We start from the raw sequence: 19,647 nt of genomic DNA, 5'->3' as shown, positions 1-19,647 counted from the left end.
CTTTTTGAGTTTATCCACGAATCGATCCAATTTTTCGTATCTACATATGATGTGAAGTGCTGTTCAGACAAGTCATGCGCCATCGATCGAAACAAATGGAAATCAGATGGAGCAATGTCTGGCGAATATGGCGGGTGGGGTAAAACTTTGCAATTAAGTGTTTGCAGATAAGTCTTGACAGGCGCCGCAACATGTGAACGAGCATTATCATGCAGGAGAATAATTTTGTTGTGTTTGGAGTAATAGTGAGCGCGCTTTTCCTTCAGTGCTCGACTCGATCTCATTAATTGCGTTCGGTAGACAGACCCAGTAATAGTTTCATTCGGTTTAAACAGCTCGTAATATACCACACCAACTTGATCTTACCAAATACACAATAAAAGTTTTTTTCCATGAATATTTGGCTTAGCTGTAGATGTTGAAGCATGGCCAGGTAGTCCCCATCATCCTTTTTGGATTATCGTAATACATCCATTTTTCATCACCAGTGACTATACAGTGCAGGAAACCTTTTTGTTTCTGTCTGGCAAGCAGCATTTTACATGTGCAAAATCAGTGTTTAATGTTTCTTGGCGTCGGTTCATGTGGAACCCAATGTCTTTGTTGCTGAATCATTCCCAATGATTTCAACCGATGTGAAACTTCTTGTTGAGTCACTTCTAATGTAAGTGCAAGTTTTTCTTGCGTTTGGCACGAATCTTCATTCAGAAATGCGTCCAATTGCGCGTCGTTCGTACATTTTCGGCCTTCTGCTACGTTCTTTGTCTTCGATGTTAAAATCACCGTTCTTGAACTTCTGAAACCACTCAAAAACTTCTTTCACTTAAGGCAGCTCCACCGTTTGCTTCCATAAGCAATCGATGCACCTCAGCTGCAGATTTCTTTAAATTAAAGAAATAAATTAATAGCTCCTGCAAATGACGCTTAATCGGTTCAAAACTTGACATTTTTGCTCACAAAAAAATATACTATTCTAAAAAAAATTAACTAATATGTCAAAGTTAACTTGTTAACAGGTGTTCTTATGACAACGATGTTTAAAATAACAATTTTAACCGTAACTTACTGGTGGCGTCAACTTTGATCAAACGGTGGAAACCTATTTATACATCTAATTACTTAAAAAGTTTTTTCATTAATTATTAATTTAGCAGTTCTGTTTATATAAAATCAAAATTGGAAAATAATATTTTAATTTAATTGTTTTCAAAATGATACTTTTCAATCCATTTTATGTATTATTGTTACTCCATGTAACATTCAGTGTTTTTAATTTTTCACGAAGTAAAATAACATCGCACAAAAGAGAAGTAAAAAGAACAATTGAACGTATATTACTTGAAATGCAAAACGGTAAACGACTTGAAGTTGAAGAAAAGATTTTAGATTTTTATAACAGATATAAAATTCCAGAATCAAAAACTGTTGAAACAGAATAAAATGATAAAGAATATCTTCCAGAAGAAGTTATATGTTGCTCTGTTGAAGCAACAATACCAAATGACTATAAAAGACATGCTGTTATATACTGGAGAAGCAGTGAAACAAAATTAAGGTCATTTGAAGCAGTTAAAAAAAAAATTCAGACAAGTGACATCCATACAGCAACTACGACGCTGGGAAAATTACCTTGAAGCAGGTGAAAGTAGACTGAACAAATTGCGCAAAATTTTACAATAATACATTGAGCAAGTTTATTAAAACATTGGAGAACGAACTTATTATTTGCGATATTGATATTGCTCAATGAGCTTCGCAAGCACAAAAAAAAATTAATGAACCACATTTTTCAGTCTCAAAAAAGTAAGTATTAAGATTGAAACGTGCACATGGTATTGTGTCTCGGAAAATAACAAAATTTGTAACAAAAAAACTTTACTATCAAAAGAAGAGTTGGAAGAAAAGTGAAATACATTTATTGCCAATGAAAAATATAATGATCAATGTTTGTAAAACTAGATGAATTTATTTTACATTATTATATACAATATTTATGCACAAAAACATGAGGAGGTCAACAGATTTTAATTAGAATACGCAAAACACCTCGTTTATAATAAAGCGGTCGCCGCTCACGCTCTGTTCACGTGACGTTGAACGTGTCCGCTAAATACCGCACTGGGCGTAAGTTCAGTTGAGTTGAGAAACACAATGAGTTCACAATTAAGAAAACACAAAATTATATTAATCGCATGTGAGTCTATTATCTGATTTTGAGTCTATTTTGCCGCGAATATTACTGAACCTCTTGGCGTTGATGAGACGACAACGGTGATGTACCTGTAGTTTACGCTGAGTTGCTTCTTCTTATAAATTGAGAAAGCCTGTAGTTTACACTGAGGTGCTCCTTTTTCTAAGTTGAGAAAGCTTACAATTTTAACTGAGCAGCTTCCGTTGAGTCGTCCAAATTGCCAATGTAAGTCTTGAGTTACACAATCCGCGCACGTGTTATTACATTGAGTGCCAACGTACAATTGCCGGCACCGAAACCGGCATCGAGCGGGCGGAACATCAAAGCGCCGCTAATCGATTAACGGATCGATTAGAAATCAATCGGCGCTGCCGTGCGCCCATGAAGTGCTGCCGCTGATGGGCGCGGTACATTTAATCGCATTATTATACAATCAAGATGAAGCAGAAAATGTTTATAATTCAGATTAAAGTGGATTTTAATTAGAATTGCATTCTGGTCGTACTTTAGCAAACAAAGGTGTAAAAAAAGTAGAAACCATAGTACAGTCTGTATCAGCAACCACGCATAGTTACATTTTACAACTGACTATTTCCGCTGATGATGATAGATTATTATCACCTCTTTTTAATGTATTCAAAGAGACTACGAAAACATTTGATCCTAGAATGAAGGAAACGTTATTCAACATGCCTTATATCTTTATTACTGTTTCAAAATCGGGCAAATTAACACCAAAACATAAAAAAATTTGGTTAAAAGAAGTATTTTTTCCAAAAACCGTACCACAATCAATGGCACAATTACTAGATGCATGAAGCGGATATTGTTCAAATATTATTGCAGAAACAAGATTAAATTCTGTAACAAATTTTATTATCTTAACTATTCTTTGCGGTGCAACAGAAAAATTACAACTATTAAATGTATATGGCTTCCAATTATGACAAAATTTTGTTAAATATTTTTCTGATACCGTTATATTGTTGGATTTTAAAATTAATTTTTATGCTAGCAATAATATTTTGAAATTACAATCCTTGACATAACATCAATTTTCGTCACCACGGTTTCAAAAGTTATTCAAATATGCGTGGTTTAAAAGTGGATATATACAGAATAAATGGACAGAATTTGAAACACCAGTTGAATTCTGTTTTTAACGTAATTCAAAAGTAAAACGTAATCTTTGTGACGATATTGCTATAATAACTTGTTTATGATGTAAAACATTGCTTTGTATATATAAGGTGTTTATTATCTCCTTAGAGGTACATCGAGGACTTTCGTAACATCATAAACTTTCAGTACATATAAACATATACAACAGATAACAACATAATACTCAACATCTAAACAAAACATAACATAACATATCCTAACTTAACTATATAGACTTTTCATTCAATATCACTTTTCACCGCTTCTTTCTTCCATTTCTATATTTCTTTCATTTCTCCATATAATTTCTTCCTTTGTTTTTACATTCTTTTCTGTTCGTCACCTTTAATTCTTTACAAAACTGTCGCTTTACCTTATTTCCTTATCTTTATTTTAATTCTATCTTTACAATCTTCCTTCTTCTTTATACCAAATCCTGAAAATTAAAACTTAACCTACGCCTTCTTACACTTCTACCTTATTAATTACGCGAGAGAGAGAGAGAGAGAGAGAGAGAGAGGAGACCCCTGCTTCCAACGCTCTTTATTTTACTTCTTCTTCCTTTTCATCCTCTTTAAGTTTTTTATTTACACCTATCTTTTCCCTTGTCCGTTCCAGTGTTTCTAACCATTCTACCCTCCTTCTTTCCCCTCCTAAAATTTCCTCCACCACCTTCTCCCAGCTTCTCTCATTCCCCCAATCTATACACTCCTCTTATATATGTTCTTACCTCTCGTCCTTCTCTAAACACATTCTACATTTTCTCTTCTCCTCCCCTTCCCAATTACTTACTTATTTCCTATCATTTCCTTCCCTAATCTAAACTTTACCATCCTTTGTGTCACGTCCTGATAAATGTAATTATTTCGTCCGTTTTTTAGTCAATTCATTTAAGAACTTTACCCGGGACCGGACAAGGATTGCGAGATTTTTTCTTTGCTTTTAATCGTCTGGACCGACAAAGATAAAGATTTCTGTAAGTCACAAAACGCGGATCAGTTTTAGGAATTATATTAAAATTCGGATAATTGATCTGGAAATCAATCAAAATTAATTTATATCTTGGTTTATTTAATTCAGTTATTTGTTTTCATTTCTGGATTAGGGAGAAAGGATTTTGTTTCGTTTCAAGGGCTCTCTTGACCTGGTATCGGAGTCGTTTTATTTGAACTCGTTTACCGGCGCGTTTCTTCATTAGAAATTTCAAAATCTAAATTATTCATTCACCAGCGGCAGCAGAAAATCTTCGGAAATCTTTCTGCGCGCGCTCCATAAAGAAGCGACCAAACCCAACGCGACACTCTTCGTCCGCGAGGTTCTACAGAAACACCTCCAAGGAATAAATAATATTTAACTCAACTCTTTTCAATTCAACAATTCCGACACCAAAATCAAGTTACATCAAAATAAAATATTAAAGTTCAATTATCAAATAACAATTTATTTAAATAAAATATTTACCTTAAATATCCAATTAATTTTTAAAATCTCTCACAATCTTTCCAAAGATCCTTTACTTTCAATTTCTCTAAGTTTTAGCTTAACTTCCTTGATCCTTTCGCTCAATTATTCCTTAAACTCAATCGGAATCAAACAACTCTTTCTGACCATCAATCGCTTCATTCACAATGCTCTGTATTCTTTCACAATTGATTGATTAATTAATTAACTGACTATCTGACTAACTAACTAACTAACTGCTCGCGCTTCTTCGCACGTTCTTTTATAGAATGTGGATCCCCTTGTCCCCGCTAAAGACTTGGTTCACCACCTCTTTTGAAATCAAGGAGGAAGGGTACTTTAAGATCGATAATTTCATATAGCTAATTAGTAACAGCTCTACCCGTTGATGTTCGATCGATAAAATCATATAGCTTATTCGCCTCGGTCCCCGATGGTAACCGGCTCGGTCCCACCCGGTGTCAGTCACTTATTGTTCTTTAAATAGAATTGGTTTTAAATTTCGTTGCATTCCAAAGTTTATTCCCACAGTTTGAATATTTTCCTTTCCTTCTCACTCCAGTCTAGTCTCGTACTTTTTTTCTTTCCATACTTACAACTTGTCCTCTTTCCTTCTTCTCTTTTTATCGTCACTATTAACGGCAAGTGGTCTGAATCCACTTCCTCCCCCATTTTCATTTCTATTATTTCTCTTTTTGTTTCCACATTACTAACCACATAATCTATCACTGTTTTCCCTTTCCCCCCCACATATGTCCACTCACCCTCTTTATCTCCCCTTGTACCTCCATTGATTATTCCCCATCCCGCTTCTTCCAGATCTTTACAGAATTTTTTTCCTTCCCTTGTAATTTTTTTATCCTTTGTTTTCCTTTTCCTTTCTTCCTTATCTTCTTCCTCATTTTCATCGTCTCATAATCCCCCCTTTTCTCTCGTTCTCACATTAAAGTCCCCCCCAATCAAATATCTCACTCCTTCCTCTTTTTCATCCATCCAGTTTCTCATATTCTCTGTCATGTTTTCTAACTTTTCATTCACATATACCCCCGCTACCTTCCACCATACTTCCCCACATCTTATCTTTATCCCTATCAATCCATTCTTATCTTCAAAGTCTATTTCTCTTTCTTTTTTCAGATCCTCCTTCCATCCCATCAACATTCCCCCCATTGCCCTCCCTTTCTTATTTTTCTTTTCTGCCCCCTTATTTATCCATTTGTAACCCTTCGGCAATCTGCTTCTTATTCCCTTCCATCTTTTTTCCTCCAACCATGTTTCACACATATAAATTACGTCCCACTTCTCCATGCCCTTCCAGAAATCTTCATCTTTGTTTTCTACTCCTGCCACATTCCAGAAAACTTTTCTCATTTTCCTATTTTCCGTCTCTGCCTTTTTCCTCCCTTTCTCCTTTTTTCCCCTCTTTTTTTTACCCCCTTTATCTTTCACATTTCTATTTTTTTCCTTATCCTTTTCTTTTCCTCCTTCCTTATCTTTTATCCTCTTTTTTCCAACTCTTTTTCTTCTCTTCCTTCGCCCTTTTTTAAAAACTTGCATTTATTCTATCCACAATTATCCGCTTCCTTTTATTTCCTTCTGTTTCAAAAGCTTTTGCTCCATCCCATTTTCTCAATTCTTCCTTCAAATCGTCCCATAACCACATTTCCTTATTTACCCATATCTTTTTGTAGCCTATCTTCACCTGTTTTCCTTCTCTTTTTAGTCTATCCGCTTCTCTCTTTATAATCCATTCCACTTTTCTTTCATATTCCGTCAAATCGTCTCCTATCCATTCCGTCCTATCTTTCAGTTTCCTTTACCTCTTAATATTTTCAGTTTTTCTTTAAAATTTTTTATCTTTACCCATACCATTCCAAAACCTCCTTTGTTCACTCTTCCTATTTTATTTACGTCTTCTATCTTTGCTTTCACACCTATTGCTTCAAATATTTCTCCCACTTGTTCCTTCAACGCCTTTTTGTCTTCACTTTTTATTTTTTTCCTCTTATTATTAAATTATTCCTTCTTCATTCTTTCTTTTCCCTTTCTTTTCTCATTTCTAACATTCTCGTTCTTTCTTCCAAACCTAAAACTTTTTCATATATTTCTGCTGGCATTTCCACTTTACCTCCCTCATATTTTTTTCCCCCAATTCTCTTTTCCATTTCATCTATTTTTTTCTCTAATTCTATCTTTTCTCCATATTGCCTTTAAATCTTCTATTTCCTTCCTGATCTGCACCTTAATTTTCCTTACCTCTTCCATCTGGGCTTGGATCCTTGCGAATCCACTTCTCATCTCCTTTATAACTTCCTCAAAGCCTTCCTTACTTACTCCTCCTTCACCACTCTCCTCTGTTGTTTTCACCGGCGACCTATATACTTTCACGCTTTTTCTAAATCCTTCCAGTCCTTCTACTTCACCTTTCTCCTCCTGCCTTTCTTTCCTTTTTTCCTCTTGTTTCCATGCTTCCATTATTGGTAAGCTATTGAACCTTTCCCTCATCAACATTTCCACTTTTGCCGGCCTTCTCATTTTCTTCTTCGTTTTTTTCTCTCCTTTTTCCTCTTTTCCCATCTCAACATTTTCCTTCTTCTGTTTACTCATTTTCCCAAAACTGTTCTGAACTTCTTTTCTTTGTCTTTATTACCTTTTACTTTCCCCTTTACCCCCTTACCTTCCTCCTTTTCTTTGTCTTACTCTCGGTTTTTTCCCTGTCACCACCAACCTAACCTCCAAAAAACTCCGATTTGTATTTTCCCAGATTTCTCCTTTTATTCTCACCTCCACCCTTTCCCTTCACTTGCCCTCCTTAAAAACCTTCCCCTTTATCCCCACAGCACCACCCTTTACTTCTAAATTCTTTTTAACACCCAAAAACCTTTTTCTCTGCACTCACACGCTCATGCATACAACCACTCGCTCTGCTATCGGAAACGAAAGTCAATTTGCACATCTTTTAAATAATCAAGTTTATCTTAACATGTAATACGACGTAATTTCTGATTCAAATTGTTTAATATATCTATTTTTAAATAGATATCTTGTTGACGCTATTGTACAGTGTGTCTATATTTCGCCAGTGGATGGCCTTAAATAACTTTAGTGTAATCTTTATTATGATATTTATTACTCAACTAAACTATTTTTCTTTTTCGTAAACTTACAATGTGCTGCTTATCTCGCCAAGTTTTCACTAACGTCTCTTCTTCGTCATAATCGTGGCTTTTCACTGCGGTGGCGTTTTAGTTTAAGTTGACAGCGCCGATGTGCGTAAACGCGCGAAGCATAAATTAAAAAATTGTTTTATGCATGTAATGAAATAAAATAAAACAGAAAATGAACACGCTCTTACGCTAAAACTTAAAGTTAAAGAAAACTGTTATTAAATAGTAAACATATCTATTTTCCTTTTTTTACTTCTACTATAAATACAGACACATAAATGAATGAATAAAATTAATGTAATAATTCAATGTCAAGTTAACAAATAGTCGGAGTTAAGTAAGCGAATAAAAATAAAACATAAAAATAAAACGTATATGTATAATTAATTGGCAAAAATTCTTTCTCACATACTTTATCTACATAAAACAGTAACGTGGTTTTTATTTAAGAGTATTATAGAATTTTTTGTTGCTAACGCAAAAGAACGTTGCGCATTCGAGAATTCAGATTTTGATGAAATTTTGTACACATGTAGGGGTGAATATTAGGTAAATTAAAAAAAACAAATATATATATACATATATATACACTGCTCAAAAATGATATAGCATAGAAAAATTTTATGCAAAAACTGTCAAATTTTGACTAACGGTAACTCCGCAAAAAATTATCGTAAAATTATGATTTTTTTTTTAAATGAAAGCTTAAAATCTCTACTTTAAGATGCTGTAGTTGGATTTTAATTTTAATTCATTTTCACTACTATAACGTCTTAATATGTGAGAACATGTTTAATGTATTAAAAATTACAAAGTTTAACGGAACGTACTGACTTGCTGCATTTTTTTGGATGGATTCTGTTTGCAAAAACATAAAATCTGAACCTTTCTCTTTAATTTAAAAAAATAGAAAAGTTGCTGCAATTTTTTTTCGTAAAGATAGCAGCAGATTTTGCACATCATAGGGCCCTGAAAAAAATCGTTTTTAAGTGTGTGTGCACATGCACGCACGTTAAAAACAATGTGCAAAATCCGACCAGCAACCTCCCCGTGGTGCACATCAGGTAATGCTAATGCCGGTGGTATATGCTAAAATGCAAGGGTCACTTTAAATTGCTGTATTTTTGCGAAAAAAAATCGCAGCAACTTTTCTTTTTTTTTAAATTAAAGAGAAAGGTTCAGACTTTATGTTTTTGCAAACACAATCCATCCAAAAAAATACAGCAAGTCCGTACGTTTCGTTAAACTTTGTAATTTTTAATACATTAAACATGTTCTCACATATTAAGATGTTATCGTAGTAGAAATGAATCAAAATTAAAATCCAATTACAGCATCTTAAAGTAGAGATTTCAAGCTTTCATTAAAAAACAAATCATAATTTTACGATAATTTTTCGCGGAGTTACCGTCAGTCAAAGTTTGACAGTTTTTGCATAAAATTTTTCTATGCTATATCATTTTTGAGCAGTGTATATATACAGGGTGTCTCAGCCCATGTGTAAAATCCTATACAGATAGGTAGGTCTTAGGGAGATAAATAAAAAAGTTCTTTAACGTTTTGAAAAAATCTCAATACTTATTGAAAAAAAAATTAATTTGTCTAGCACAAGAGGACAAGAAAGCTATAGATGAGTGAGCGCGATAGGCGAATGGCGTCGTCGCCTATCGCGCTCACTCATCTATAGCTTTCTTGTCCTCTTGTGCTAGACAAATTAATTTTTTTTTCAATAAGTATTGAGATTTTTTCAAAACGTTAAAGAACTTTTTATTTATCTCCTAAGATCTGTATATTTACACAGGCTACAGGGTGTCCCATACCTCATGACTCACCCGGGAGACATGAATAGTTCTAATTATTTTGAACAAGAAAATCCCATACCATTTTTTAATTTGGGAATTTATTTGCGAGAAATCAACGTTTGAAAATTTATTATATCTGACCGAGAGCGAGACGATGCGACGACGCGCGAGCGAGCGGTGCGGCGATACGCGAGGCGTGGTTAAAGACATCATGCGAGCGAGACGATGCGACGACACGCGAGTGACACGATGCGATTGTACTTAAATTCGCTCGCACGTCTTCGCATCGTGTCACCCGCGCGTCGTCGCATCGTCTCGCTCTCGGTCAGATATAATAAATTTTCAAACGTTGATTTTTCGTAAATAAACGCCCAAATTAAAAAATAGTATGAAACTTTTTTGTTGAAAATAATTAGAACTACCCATATCTTCCGGGTAGGTCATGAGGTATGGAACACCCTGTATACAGGGTGTCTCACCCCATGTGTCGAATATTACGCGAGTAGGTAGGTCTTGGGAAGAGAAATCGAAAAGTCCTGTACGGTTTTGCTTAATTTTTATTCGTAAGCGAAATAAAAATTTATAAAATATTCCGCGAGTGGGAGCGTACCTTTAAGGAGAAGTTAACGTTGCGAGTATAAGCCCGACCCAGGCTGTTTGAAAAACAAGAAAAAACGCGCGAGCAACACGAGGCAACGACGCGTAAGGCGGTGACAAGAACGACGCGCGAGCGATACGAGGCAACAATGCGCGCGTGAGGCGAGCCGACGATGTGTGACGAAGCGAGGCGAACGACGACGCGCGAGCGAGAGGAGATACCAATTTTAACGATATGGATAACGTTACGAATTTAAAATTAAATAATTACACGGAGTAAATATAACTATCTTTTCCTCACCACCTATCGAGGTAGATAGTACGGCGCGTTTTTTTTAGAGTGGTTTCCCCGGTAGGCCTAATCCACTGCAACAACTTAATGCAACAATTGTTCGAAGTGCCTTCCTTGTACCTGTAGGCAAAGTTCGGCTCTCCGAACAATTTGTTGCGTTGCACGTTGTGCCATATCGGGCGTCACTGTATCGAAGGCCGCTATAATTGCAGCACAAATCTCCTCCACAGTACCTTCACGCACGGGTTCTACTTGAGCTTTTATATGGCCCCAAACAAAATAATCCAGCACGTTCAGATCCGGTGAACGTGTTCGCCAGGTAATGGGACCACCGCGACCCATCCAGCGCCCCGCGAAACGATTATTCAATACCTGTTGTACGTTGCGCGTAAAATGCGGCGGAGCACCGTCCTGCTAGTAAATTAATCTTAGCCGGACGTTAAGGGGCAGGTTCTCCAAAAGCGGCGGAAGGTCGTTTTCTAAAAAATATGCATACCACTCCCCATTTAAACGAGGAGATAAAAAATACGGTCCAATCTAAAAGTAACAAATAACAGTATTATAAGTTTTGGTTGCATATAAATAAATTAAATTTTTTTTTTAAACTATTTACAATTTGATCTCCAATTATACCCGCCCACACATGTAGCTACCACCGATACTGGAAAGCAGTGCGCCTAATTGCACGCGGATTTTCTTCACTCCAAAGGACGAAATTTTTGGAATTAAAAATTCCATTTGGAGTAAACAATGCTTCGTCCGTCCATAATATGAAATCCGGAAACAACTCATTTTGCCTGCATTGAGCCAAGAATTCTACACGTATTTTTTTATTATTATTTTACAATATTTGCGTACTTTGAAAATATACGTAACAGAAAGAATAATACCTTGGCAGAATATAGCGCGCTGTTCTTCATCTCGAGGAAGAAGCTGTTGCACCCGCTGGTAATGATACGGGTGCAACCCTTCTTCTCGGACAACGCAATGTACCAAAGCTTTTGGTAAACCGAGCACTCGCGCTACACGACGAATACTGCTTCTTGGATCGTTTTCAAATTTGCGAAGTATTTCTTCTTCGTCTTCAACGTTTCGAAGTACGGCACGTTCAACGTTACGTTGTCGAGGAACCACGGATCCCGTGTCTCTTGTTCGTTGCACGCACCTAATAATTGTGCGATACGATTGATGTTCGCGATCCGGATATTTTTCCGCGTAAAGTTCCGCTGCGGCTAGTGCACTTTTACCCGCGGCACCATAGCAAATTATCATGTCCGTGTATTCACTCGCTGTGTAACTCATGTTTGCACGGTAGATACGCAATAAGTATTAACGTTACCAAGGCACATGGCAATCGAGAAAAACAAGTAAAAATTAAAAACATCTTCGGCGCTGCTCTAACAAATTGCCCGACCGATATTTAAATAATAATAAAAATACCGTATATTTTCAAAGTACGTAAATATTGTAGAATAATAATTAAAAAATACGTGTAGAATTCTTGGCTCAATGCAGGCAAAATAAGTTGTTTCCGGATTTCATATTATGGACGGACGAAGCATTGTTTACTCCAAATGGGATTTTTAATTCCAAAAATTTCGACCTTTGGATTGAAGAGAATCCGCGTGCAATTAGGCGCACCGCTTTCCAGTATCGGTGGTAGCTACATGTGTGGGCGGGTATAATTGGAGATCAAATTGTAAATAGTTTAAAAAAAAAATTTAATTTATTTATATGCAACCAAAACTTATAATACTGTTATTTGTTACTTTTAGATTGGACCGTATTTTTTATCTCCTCGTTTAAATGGGGAGTGGTATGCATATTTTTTAGAAAACGACCTTCCGCCGCTTTTGGAGAACCTGCCCCTTAACGTCCGGCTAAGATTAATTTACCAGCAGGACGGTGCTTCGTCGCATTTTTCGCGCAACGCACTACAGGTATTGAATAATCGTTTCGCGGGGCGCTGGATGGGTCGCGGTGGACCCATTACCTGGCCAGCACGTTCACCGGATCTAAACGTGCTGGACTATTTTGTTTGGGGCCATATAAAAGCTCAAGTAGAACCCGTGCGTGGAGGTACTGTGGAGGAGGTTCGTGCTGCAATTATAGCGGCCTTCGATACAGTGACGCCCGATATGGCACAACGTGCAACGCAACAAATTGTTCGGAGAGCCGAACTTTGCCTACAGGTACAAGGAAGACACTTCGAACAATTGTTGCATTGAGTTGTTGCAGTGGATTAGGCCTACCGAGGAAACCACTCTAAAAAAAACGCGTCGTACTATCTACCTTGATAGGTGGTGAGGAAAAGATAGTTATATTTACTCCGTGTAATTATTTAATTTTAAATTCGTAACGTTATCTATATCATTAAAATTGGTATCTCCTCTCGCTCGCGCGTCGTCGTTCGCCTCGCTTCGTCACACATCGTCGGCTCGCCTCACGCGCGCATTGTCGCCTCGTCTCGCTCGCGCGTCGTTTTTGAAGCCGCCTTACGCGTTGTCGCCTCGTATCGCTCGCGCGTCGTTCTTGTCACCGCCTTACGCGTCGTCGCCTTTGTGTTGCTCGCGCGATTCTTCATGTCTTTCAAACAGCATGGATCGGGCTTATACTCGCAACGTTAACTCCTCCTTAAAGGTACGCTCCCACTCGCGGAATATTTTATAAATTTTTATTTCGCTTACGAATAAAAATTAAGCAAAACCGTATAGGACTTTTTGATTTCTCTTCCCAAGACCTACCTACTCGCGTAATATTCTGTCTTGAGAAAGACAAGGCATTTAAAATTGTCTTTCTCAAGACAGAAAACAAAAATTATCCCAAAATTAAATTATACGTAATGTAAAAATATATATTTATAATATAAGTAACATGAGTATTTAATTTCGGTTGTCAAAAGTGGCGAAATGTCTTAAAGTATACGCTAGAATTAATAGCGTACTCTTGCGATATATTTCTATCCTTGTGCGCCTATAATAATTTCTTAGCGTTCACTCATGCTTTTTCTCTCACACGTTCGGGTCGCGAGCGGGATAGAGCATGAGAACGCCTCCCACCAAATTTTCCCCCGTCCTCTCGCTCCTTTTGGCGTTCCGCGTTTCACGTACGCGATCCGCGGTGAGGCCTTACGCACACTACCCCATTTCACGCGCGGAAGCCGCCGTCGCCGCAGTGCGACAGGCCATTATTGCCGGTCACTGTACATATCCTTAGTCCTCCCGTCGATTTTGCAAGGTCCGATCCGAATCACCATCTGGTCCCCGCCGCTGACCTGTGGAACTAAAACTGCATTAAGTCCTTTGACCAAAATACACGTTCTAGGCTTGGTGCTTGAGCGGACATAATATAATTTGCCACATCCTCCCGAGCCTTTTACAGCATTATTTATGAGCCAAGGCTCTTGTATTAATCCGATTCTTGTTTCACCATAGTTATGCTCCTGGCTAAGATCGCCGAGGCGCCTTTGCTATGATGCAAGTTAATTTGGGTTATTGGGAAGCCGAGCTCGGCTATTTCTAAGCCTGTCCAGCCTTCCCAACCGTCTTACCCATCTTGTCAGGACCCTCCTTGCGGTTCTTGTCAAGCAGCTTTACAACCGCTCGACCCGTCCCGCAGAAGGGCTTGAATCCACAGGTTCCCAGTACCTTGAGCGATGTCCCGCCCACCAGGCAAGCGAAATAAGAACCTGTTTCATCTCCCCTTTTGTTCTCCCGGGTGACGAGCCACCCCGCGATTCCGAGATCCTTGTTCTGTCTGTCCAGGAGCCTCAAGGCTTCTTGGGCAGACAGTCCCGGCTTCTCTACGTGCACTACCAGGCGGTGGCGCTTTGAAACTTCCCCCGCCGGTGCACACGCAGAGGGCCCGCCTCCAACTTGAAGCCCGAGGTTCAGCTTTTTAGCCAGTCCTCGGTTTTTCCGTCGGTGCAGGCAAAGACGAGAGCTCCGTCTTTTTCTCATGACCTGGAAAAGGTCGGAGCCTTCGTGCCCTCCGGGAGCTGGAGGATGCTCTCCCGGATCACTTTCCTGATCCGGGCGACCTCCTCAGCTCCCAATTTCTTGTCAGAATAGCCCTTTAATACAAAGGCTAGCCTGACAATCTTCATGGCTGCCTAGGCATATGATCCCTGGTCAATGACCTTAAGTCTCTTGCCCCGGCAGTCATTGGGACTGGGAGTTGTGTGGTCCGATCTGGTCCGCTTACACGTCCCAGGCCGGGCCCCATCGCCCCCTCCCTCATGAGCAGCTGTGGTTGATCCAAGGGAGGTACTTGCTGCCCCTCTTCTATCCCTGCAGCTGCTTCCTAAGTCGGCGCTTCGCAGCCTCGCTTAGTTTAATTTTGGTTTTTGGACGCTCCTCCGAGGGTCCCGCCCCAGCCCCAAAGTTTTCCTCCGGTCGATGGCTCTTTTCAGAAGCCCCGCCCTGGAGGGTGCTAACTATATTTAAATACTTAAAATTTTTGCTTGGTTTCATTTTGATCTCACGAGCGTCGCGGAAACGAGGTATCACCCGGACAGAACCGCGTTGCCCGGGGCTTCTGTTTTTTTTTCTTTTCGCCCGGTATCCAGGAGTAACCGTTCAAGACGCAGCTCTTTTTGCGCTACGCAGCTCTCGGCACGGTCTAAACACCTTGGCTTAGGTGAGCCACTCCTTGATCCCCGGTAGAACAACCTGCCCCACGACTTTACATTCATTCTTACTCTCCTCGCGGAGAGTCCCATGCACACAGGAGAGCCCGTTTATAGGGATCCTTTTCAGTCACACTCGGGGCGGACTAAGCTGATTCAGCAGAGTACACCCCGTTAGCTCTTTTATTCGCCATGAGGCAGGCGACGGGATCCCGTCCGTCACCAAACTAGTTGGTGACGGGCGCGATTCCCTCCGTTTTCCCGGCTAAGCCCACTTACCAACGGCAAGGTCTCATGGCTCCCAGAGTGGGAAAACTGCAAGAAGCTCCAGATATTTAATATGGTTTCGTTTATCCTCTGTTAACCAGAAGCCATGCGTCCGGTTACTACCACAAACTGCAGTCCATCCCTTAAAAGAGGCGTCTGTAAAAATTTCCAACGCAAAGCGTTCTGATCTGATCTTGTTGTGTTGTGTAACGTTCTCAAAAACTGTCCCCCACCACAGAAGGTCCTCCCTGATGGAAGGGGGGAAAAACATTTGAGCCTCAAAATTCTCGTTGGCAGAAACCAGAGCTAAGAATTTCTCTCTCTCCAAGATCTTCGTATGCAGCATGCCGTACTAAACCGCTGAACAAATAGAAACTAAAGACCCGATATAACTCGCAAGGAGACGAATCTTACAACTCTTCCTGGAAAGAAAAGAATTAATAAGCTTTAAAAGATGATTTCTTTCATCAGGTGGAATTGAGACCAAAAATTGTTTAGTGTCAAATATAAAACCTAAAAAACGGCAAAACTTGGAAAAGACGAGAACACTCTTGTCGTAATTAATTACAAAGCCTAGCTCCGACAGAAGGTTGATCGTGGAGGTAACATTCTCCAGGCAGCTGGAATAAGAAAATGCTAAAATAAAAAAATCGTCAAGGTAAACAATCGAACGGAAACCTTTTTCTCTAAGCGAATAAAGAACAGATTTAAGTAATTCAGTAAAAATATACGGAGCTGAGACCAAACTAAAAGGTAATACCTTAAACTGAAAGAGCTGGCCCCGAAAACGTAAAAATTTTCTGTTATTCGGGTGTATAGCTATAAGCCAGTAAGCGTCCTTCAGATCTACAGAAACCAAGAAGTCCCCTGGAGAAAGAAGGCGGATGACCGTCTTTTAGTCCTCAAGTTTAAAATGAGGAGTAATGATAAACTCATAGGGCTTCTTTAAATTCAAGATAAACCTCCAGCCACCTGAAGGCTTCTCAATAACAAAAAATAAAGATAAGAATTGATCATCACCATCCGCAGCTAATTCTATTGCGCTTTCCCTCATAAGCCTATCTATTTCGCGCGAACAAATCCGTTCCTCAGCTTGGCTTAAATGAACAGAAGGCTCTGTTCGCTGTACAGAAGGTTGGTGTATAAAAGGTAGCCTGTACCCAATAATAGCGTCCAAAATAGCCGGGTCCGAAGACAGAAAACACCAACGGGGTAGGAAGGCAGAGAGCCTGTCATCCACGCTGAACTGAACTTCCTCTAAAACCTCCTGGAGCGGGACCAGGCTCGGTAGTGCGACCTGCGGTCATGCTGTACCCCTGTTTTCCTCGGTAAGGTCGCTCTCGAGTTTTTCACAGGAGCCTGTGCGTTTCCCGACTTGCTCGAGAAAGGCTGAGCTGGTTGTTTTGTAGGCTGCTGCATCCGCTTTGGTACAACCAGCGGGGTCTTGATAATACCAAGGGTATTATCAAGACCCCGATTTCTCCAAATAAAAATTATCTGTCGGAGAAGCATTCGCTGTCGATTTCGCCACCCGATTTAAGATAAACGTGATCTGCAACCGTCTAGACACCGACAGCCAATAGAAAAGGTTTGCTAACATTTTGGCACTGTCATTGACCTTAGCAACAGCCAAACGAGCCCTAGAATTCATTGAAGCCTGTAAGTCAGACTTCAAAAATTTAGACAGGGCATCCCCTAAACCACACAGAACAACACCAGCCTGGTTCTGATTGCGAGCTAAAAAAAAATCTCGCTTAATCACCGCGTTGTTCTTTAAGCCCGCCTGGCATTCCGGGTTGAGAACCGGAGCTTTAAGAAAACTCAACGAATTCGGCGGGGCAAACTTTTTAAAAAGAACTTGGCGATCCTCTCCAGGAAGTCCCTGGCAAACTAAGGTACGCCATCTCTGCGTTAGAAAGTCGTTGTAGCAAAGATTCTCGACCTTTTTCTCTGGGCCGAACAACTCGCGTGTTAAAACACCCACTTCTATCTCCGTCGGTCCCGAGTTCGACGGAAGAAGTTCATCTTCCTCAGGAATACTCATAGCTGAAAAAGGAAGACTCTTAGCATTTGCCAAAAAAGAGAGAAAGGATGTGTCATCATGCCGCCTGTATACTCGAATACAGATCCAGCAATACTGTACACATTTAACTGCTGCGGTGACGGTACGCCTGTATTTTCTAAATATGAAAAAAAGACCGTACACCCACAAACCGACGCCGGCCGCTCGCCGTCCGACAGAGAATCTTCCCGGCCCTCTTACGGTGCCGGAAGAGGTGACGGCGTGGATGTCACGTGCCGACGGGAAGCCTTAACCTCCATGGGCAAGTTCGAGACAATGTCCATTATGCGGGACAACTTTTCCTCCATGGCCGAAATACGATCTCCAAGAGTGAACGCCTTCTCTTACGGGACTTGTGCGATGATTTTCCCATATCCAAATTGCAACAAACTCTTAAAAACTTAATGTAAATACTCGGGAACCTGTGAAGTCTACGGCACGCAGGCGCACAGGTGTGGGCGCGCGCGGTGAAAGCGCGCGTGGTGCATGCCTTTTATGACCTTTTAAAATATCCTTTAGATCAAGCAGCGGAACGCTACTACAAGTATCCATCCAGACGAGACGTTGCATAATGACGATGAGATTTTCGATATCTTAAATGACTTCTAAGATTTTGAGTTTTATATGTATAAAAGTGACATGTAAACATGATTGAAATATTTAATAAACAAGTAATTTATTGTATCACGTACACTTATTCTTTTTTTACGTACAAATCTGCAAAAAAAAATCCAAATGCGGAAGGCTTATTATATGTATGTTTAACTTTTTGTGAATACGCACGTTGTCTATTCTCCATGAGATACGATTTAATGAAAAAATATGATACAAAAATAAATTCTACTTACCTGATAATTTTACTTGCATAGACCATAAAACCACAATCGTCTTGTTTGGAATTATTTTACTGTAATTAATGGCAATAGCAATACCAAAATGTACTATCATAGCAATCAAGCACCAAAAATACGAATGCTATAACAATTATAATTGACGACATAAATTTTGCTCAATGAAATGTTACGGAATAAAGTACTAGGTTGCTAGTAATGCACGCGACTGTAGTAATCTTGCTAGCATCAAGGTAGAAAACTGCGAATCGCGAAGGACACTTAGGTTTTCTTTAGTTATTTCGACATCAACTCCAAATATTTTGAATAATCTTTTAAATTTTTAGAAAATCTCTGATTAATAAAACAAAATTGTCTTAAATTTGTGGACGTTGACGGTGTCCAGCCGGCGCTACAAGTCGCGCAGAATAAGGGGGTCACAATTTAAGATAGAAAGGCAAACACTTGATAATTTATAAACAAAAATCAAATATATTTAACAAACAAATAAAGAAAATAACAAGCGATAATAAAAACAATGAAAAGCAAGATACAAATTATAAAAAGAAGCGATCCTCTCATTTGAGGAAATAAAAGCGGTCGGTATGGACCGCGTCTCACTTATCTGTATTCCGCAACGGCGGAAGAATGCTGTCGGCAGCAGACGCAAGGAACTCGCAGTTCACAGCTTGCGGTTCGCAATTCGTGGTTCGCAGTTCGCAATTTGTGATTCGCAAAAGGGCCTGGCCAGGCTTGAGTACGCAGAGTATTTCGCACGTATGCACTCGATGCACAAACTGGAACGCGGTTAAACGAATGGAGTATAAAATACAAAGTGTCGTGGAAGACGACAGCTCAGCGATGTGCTCGCTATGAAACTCGGAAGGACTCTGAGGGCTCGACTGACGCAACGAGCCTACAGAGCTATTGTATAAAGAAAAGTAAATCGGGAGAGTCCCGGAAGATTAGTCGGGGAAGTCCCGAGACAAAGTCCGTTCATGGAGTAGATAATTATTAGAAGAAAGGCCGTGGGATTAGAATTTGCTTTCTTCTTCGCACGGTTGGTAATGTGTGAGGTGGCGTCATCCGACGTGTAGCGTTGGAGGGATCCGCCACAAATTTACTTTTAGACATTCAAATTTGAAAATTCAGACATTATTATTCTCTAAATTTTCAAAAAATTTTTACAG

General features: G+C 39.4%; 1 protein-coding gene and 1 pseudogene across 1 annotated transcript in view; both read left to right on the top strand.

The window, feature by feature from the left end:
- Positions 1-19,647, top strand: part of LOC139101421 (uncharacterized) — a 164,765-nt gene that overhangs the window by 25,832 nt on the left and 119,286 nt on the right. The window lies entirely within an intron of this gene.
- On the top strand, positions 115-3,808 carry LOC139113782 (uncharacterized; annotated as a pseudogene).

This window comes from Cardiocondyla obscurior, linkage group LG03 (assembly GCF_019399895.1).
Source record: "Cardiocondyla obscurior isolate alpha-2009 linkage group LG03, Cobs3.1, whole genome shotgun sequence".
Classification (NCBI taxonomy): domain Eukaryota; kingdom Metazoa; phylum Arthropoda; class Insecta; order Hymenoptera; family Formicidae; genus Cardiocondyla; species Cardiocondyla obscurior.
This window is presented reverse-complemented; position numbering and strand designations above follow the sequence as displayed.